General features: G+C 39.4%; 1 non-coding gene across 1 annotated transcript; it reads right to left on the bottom strand.

Annotated features, from left to right (window-relative positions):
- Positions 1 to 2,415: 2,415 nt before the first annotated feature.
- LOC111754183 (small nucleolar RNA SNORA2/SNORA34 family) lies at positions 2,416 to 2,551 on the bottom strand. Its single transcript, XR_002788897.1, has one exon. It is a non-coding gene; the product is annotated as a small nucleolar RNA SNORA2/SNORA34 family (small nucleolar RNA).
- Between the last annotated feature and the right edge of the window lie 3,712 nt (positions 2,552 to 6,263).

The raw sequence follows: 6,263 nt of genomic DNA, 5'->3' as shown, positions 1-6,263 counted from the left end.
AGCTCAAGGCCAGCCTGAACTGCATAGCAAGACCCTGTCTCAAAAAGACAAAAAAAAAAAAAAAAAAAAAAAAACCCAAATCCTAGGAATCAATCTAACCAAGGAGGTAAAAATGCATCTACAAAGAAAATTACAAAACACTGAAGAGAGAAATTGAACAAGACACCAAAAGACTGAAGGACCTCCCAGGTTTATGGATTGGCAGGATTAATTTGGTTAAAGTGGTCATTTTACCAAGAACAGTTTACAGATTTAATGGAATTTCTATCAAAAAGTTCTAATAATATTCTTTTTAGCAAACTAGAAAAAAAACTCTAAAATTCTTATTAAAACGCACAAGACCTAGATAGTCACAGTAATCCTAAGCAAAAAGAGCAAGACTGGTGGCATCACAATACCACCTTTAAAATTATGCCACAGAGCCACAGAAACAAAAGCGGCATTTGGCACAAAAACAGACACACAGACCAATGAAACAGAATAGAGAACACAGACACAAATCCATGCAACCGCAGCCATTTGCCTCTGGACAAAGGAGCCCAAAATATACGTTAGAGGAAAGACGGCCACCTCAACACCTGGTGCTGGGAAAACTGGATATATCCACCTGCAGAAGTCTGACAGTAGATCCCTGTCTCCCACCCTATGCAAAAATCAGTTCAAAATGGATCAAAGACCTAGATAGAAGACCCACAAATTTTAAACTGCTAAAATTAAAAAACACTCAGGAAAACATTTGAAGCCTTTGGCATAGGCAAAGACTTCCTGAATAAGCTTCAGAAGCACAGCAAAGAATAGCAAGAATCAACAAACGGGACTATAACATACTTAAATGTTTCTGCACAGCCAGGGAAACAACTAACAGAATAAAGAGACAACCTATCTCAATCTTTGCCAGCTACTTTTCTTACAGAGGATTAATATCTAGGCTATCTAAATAATTTTTTAAACACCACCAAAATATCAAATAGCCTCACCAATAAATGGGCAAAAGAATTGAACAGATACTTCTCACGAGAAGTATGAACAACCAGTAAGTGTATGAAAAAATCTTTAATATTTTTAGCCATTATGGAGATGAAAATTAAAATTACATAAAGTTTCCATCTTATTCCAGTCAAAATGGCTAGCATCAAGGATATAAAAAACAATAAATACTGGACAGACAAGGGGACACTTCTGCACTGCTGGTAGAATGTAAATTAGTATAGCCATTCTGGAAGTCAGAATGGAGTTGCTTCCAAAAACTAAAAATAGCCACCATATGACCCAACGTTAGCACTCCTTTGTGTACATCCAAAGAAGTTAAGTCAACATACGATAAAATTATCTGCATACCCACAGTTATTGAGGCACAATTCACAATAGCCAAGGTGTGGAATCAGCCTAGATGCCTATCAACAGGTGAAAAAAATACATAGATGTGTATATAAAATCCAGCCATAAATAAGAAATTATGTCATTTGCAAAAATAAATAAGTGGAACTGGAGATTATCGTATTAGGCAAAATAAGTCAGACTAAGGAAGACATGTATAGTTAGACAACAGGAAGGCAAGAAGAGGGCGTGGGAAGGTGGTGCAGGGGCGGAGAATGAGGGTATAGAAAAGCTGTTAATTATATCATTAAGAGATTGCAATGCTGGCTTGATATTATCGAGGTGCAAAAGTTTCCACTACACAGTGTGAAGTAAAATCTCAGGCTGCAAAACAGTATACGTGGCTCTGCCATTTTTTCTTTAAAAAATTTGTGCGTAGAGATATCAAAAATCATCTAGAACAGTACTCCTCTATTTTAATCTGTTTCTGAAGGTGAGATGTAGAGCACATTTTTGCTGGTACTGGGAGTTGAACTCACGACCTCATGCTTGCCAGGCAGGCGCTTATGCCACTGAGCAAAATCTCCAGCCCACTAAGAGTATCTTTTTTATTTTTATTTTTATTTTAAAGGAGGTAAAATTAAACAATAAAACAGATCAAAAAGGACATAAGAAAGCAATGTAAGAGGTATAAATTTCAAAGCTAGATGACCTGATATCTTCACTATTATATTGTCTCTTGTTTTCTTCCAAATAGTTGTCCATGTCTTCGCATACAGAGAATTCATACAGAACAACATAGTATAAAATGATCCGAACATAATGAGGAAGGAGTTTTAGGTCTTCAAAACCAGACAATAGGGAAGTCACTAATGGCTGTCTTAGAGTCTCTTGTTCTCTTCAAAATAGCTGCCCATACTTTTATATGTATTGAAGTTCAACAAAACAAAACAGACAGGGGAGAAGGGGTTGCTTCGTTTCCTGGTGTTTCAAGTCCCAGCACAGCTGGGTCCCGGTAAATGCCAGTGGTTCCTGTCCTGGGCTACCATAGCCTGCCACGCTCACAGCCACTCACCAGGATTGGGAGGGGTTGCGTCAAGCTGTTTCTTTCTAATGAATTACCATTTCACTGCCCATGTTCTGAAATGGCTAACAGACCACAGAAATATATCTCTTTAGGCTCCTCCTTGAAACCAACAGTGTCAGGAAGCTGCTGGCCTTGATTCAGGGCCAGTAAGAGTATTTTTTTGACATGGTCTATGAAACCTTGTTTCTAAGCACAGGAGATTAAGAATTGCTGTAAGAATATGAGGTGTTGGATTGTTAATTTACTTGACTGTAGTAATCATTTTACAACATCTATGCATCTCAAAACATGATATTGTACACGTTGAATATATATAATTTTGTCAATTATACTAAAATATTTAAAAGGGAAAAATGAACAAAAACTTCTTGAACATTTGTATGAAGTTGAAAGTTTGTATGAATACATGAAGTTGGTAGTTACAAGAAGATATTGATATTTTATATGGACATAAATTTATGATAGTTTCCAAGGCTACTGATATCTTTGGGAAACCATATGTATCTGTTGTGATCAGACTCTGATTGCAACAGTAATATGTATGCTAGCATTGCTATTCTGGGATTAAGAAGCAACTGAGGCATAGACAACACGGATTGACACGGCTAGCGATAATGCCATGGTGTCTACAGGTACTGCAAGGCTCCCTGGAAGAATGAGCTCACAGTAGACAGAGGCTGTGTGAACAGGAAAAATGTATTAGGGAGGAGACAGGATCTGAAATGTATGATGGAAGGAGCGGGTGGCAGATAGATGATAGACATACTAGGAACTTAGGGGATTCTGGAGGAGCACACAGGGAATGCATTGGTTTGCTAGGCCTATAATTACAATGCCTCACAGACCAGGTGGCCTAAACAATGGAAGCTTATTTCCTCACAAATCTGATTTCTTCTGGGGCCTCTGTCCTTGGCTTGCAGATGGTATCTTCTCCCCACATCTTCACATGATCTTTCCTCTTTGTCTGTGTCCTAACGTCCTCTTTTTCCAAGGACACCAGCCAGACTGGATTAGGGTTTATGCTATGCTATGATTTGGTTGTGGTTTATCACTCACAGGCCCCAGTGTGGTAATGCTGAGGGGGTGAAATCTTTACCAGATGGGACCTAGTGGAAGGTACTTAGATCATAAGTGGATTATGCTGGTGTCTGGGATGGACTGGGTCTTTAAGGAATGAGTTCTCAGAAGAGAAAGTTTATATAGGTGAGAATATCTCAGGTGTTTGGCACTTTCTGTATTTGGACAATTTCCTTTTTTACTCTCTTGCTGTATTGTGACACAGGTAGGAGCCCTCAACAGCATATGATACCATGCTCTTTGGATGCTCCCACCCAAATCATAAGCCAGATAAGCTCATTTAACTTATAAAGTACCTACCATCAGATATTCTGTCATAGCAACACAAAACAGACTGACATACCATATGACCTCATGTTACCTCAATAGTCTGTTGACAGAGCCTAGTTCCAAATACATTCTCAGATACTAGCAGTCAGGACTGCAACATATGAATTTTTAGAGGACCGAATTAAGGCCATAAGAAGGAGCAGTTTAAGCAGACATGAAGAAGTGAAATTACATGATGATGACTATTTGCTATAGGTAAAGCCTAATGTTCTCCTTGGGTAGTAAAGAGAAAAATGGCTGGAAATAAGGCTCCCAGGATTAAGGGTCTTGTCTACCGAACTGAGAAGTTTGGATTTTATCCTGGAAACTGAAGAAGCATGGAAAATTTAAATTATGGAAATATCCCAACCAAGTTTGTGGGTTTTTTTAATGCTCTGGCTGCATTGCAGAGACCAGATTAGAGAGAAGAAATGTGTTCGAAGGCAGAGAAACTAATTAGCAAGTTGAAGGTGAGTCTAGACACTGCAGAGCTAGGAGGAGAAGGTTTTAGGATGCTAATGTGGAGACCGGATGAGAGGAGAATTTGAAGCCCTCCCTGCTTGAGAAGAGTAACAGGGGAAGGATTTGAAGGAAGCTGAAAGAGCACAAAAGATAACAGAGAAGGACATCAATCAAGAAAGGAGGGAAGATGTAAAGAGAAGAACTCAGGTAAGTTCACAGGAGGAGGAGCCAGGCTTAACCTGGTAGTTTCTATTTCTTTTTCTTTCCCCCCTTGTGTTCAGAGAACGGTGGATGAGGGCTGGGAAGATCTGGAGTAGCCACTGTGGCTGGAAAAGGAATGCAACAACTCCTGGGCCGTCCTGAAGCCCTGGCAGAGGCAAGGCTCTTACAAGGGCACGAGAGGTTGGCAGCAGCTTGGTTTTTGTTGGGGTGGCCGAAATGACAGAGCCAGAGTTCCCAGCCTGAGGGAGGTGGAGGCCGGAGAGAGTGGCTGACCGTTTGGGGGCAGACCAGGAGAGAAGGGAGGGACTCAGAGCAGCCTGCAAGTTTGAAACCTGTGGCATGGGGGCCACGGGAAAGGCGGCAGAGCCGGCTTAGTGACAAGCAGGGTGCGTGAAATGAGGGAGAACAGGAACAGCGGTGAAAAATGAGGTTTCTGATTAAAGACTTGAGAGAGGAAGCACAGTTCAAGGTAGTGACAAGGTCTTAAAGGCATTAAACGAGAGGAGATACTGCAAGATTACACGGAGAGATTTATTTATATTATGCCTAAAGGAAACGTTTCCTAAAGGTTCTGTCAACGCGGCTCTGTTGTTTGATTTTGGGGGGTTTAGGGAAATATTGAAAACCTCTGTTTCCTAAAGAAGATGAAAGTGGAAAGATAGGGCTCTGAAAAGCAAGTACATCTGGGGACCATTAATTATATGTAAAAACAAAAACACCCTTAGAACAAGAAACAGGACAGGGGAGGTGAGCGCTCTGCTTCTTGCCATGGTAAATAACTAGCTAGAAAAGAATTCTTTGCCTAATTCTTCATAATAAGGCAATTTTATTTGGCTTATACTTCCTATAAATCTTGAAACAAGAGAACTTTTATTTAACGTTTGTTGTATAAATTCCCTCTGCCCCTGAAAAACAGCTTGAATTCTCTTTTATGTTCCTGTCATCCTCCTGGGGTTTTGAGTTTGATTAGCAAAGTGGACTTGTAATTTCTAACTTCACACTCTACACTTTATCTAACTATTCATTATTGGCTTAATTTCTTCCTCCAGAAATCAGTTTGCTTTTAGACAGCTCTCTTTTCCAAAATATTGTCCACAGTCTTAGAAGCAAAATTTGAAAACAAGAGAAAAAGACAAACCTGAAGTAAAACCATAAACATTCACCTTATTTGGAATATTCTGCAGAAATGTTTAAATTGAATAATAATGTTCACACCCCAGTGGTGAAAATAATCCAATTTCTTATCAATATATAAATACGTGGTATGTCAACATTACAACAAACAGCTACGAAAAGGGAAAATTCATTCTCGGTACTTGGGTCCTTATGTGAGGACATCAAACGTGTCCTTTATTAGAATTTAACACCATCAGCCTCTGGTTCTCGGAACTATCATTTTCCTGAGCCTCCAAATTGCAGAGATCAAACTGTGGGGATAACTTAGTCTCCAAAATCACATTAAGCCAATTTCTTATAAGAAATCTCTGTCGTCTGTCTATACAGCTTTCCTATTGGTTCTGTTTTCTGGAGAACCTTAATATGTGACTGAAGTCAGATACTAAAAGTCATACAGTACATGGTTCTATTTACATGAAATGTCCACAACAGGCAAATCCTACAGGAGAAAGTTGAGTATAAGGTGGGGAGAACAGGAGAATGAGTGACTGCTCATAGTTTCAGAGTTTTCTTTTGGGGTGACATAAATGTTCTAGAATTAGGTGGAACTAAGGATTGTACATCATTGTGAACATCTAAAAACACACTGAGTTGCATGCTTCAAAGAGTGAAT

This window comes from Cavia porcellus, unplaced genomic scaffold (genome assembly GCF_034190915.1).
Source record: "Cavia porcellus strain 051 isolate PalLab524CR breed Dunkin Hartley unplaced genomic scaffold, mCavPor4.1 scaffold_12, whole genome shotgun sequence".
Taxonomy (NCBI): Eukaryota; Metazoa; Chordata; class Mammalia; order Rodentia; family Caviidae; genus Cavia; species Cavia porcellus.
This window is presented reverse-complemented; position numbering and strand designations above follow the sequence as displayed.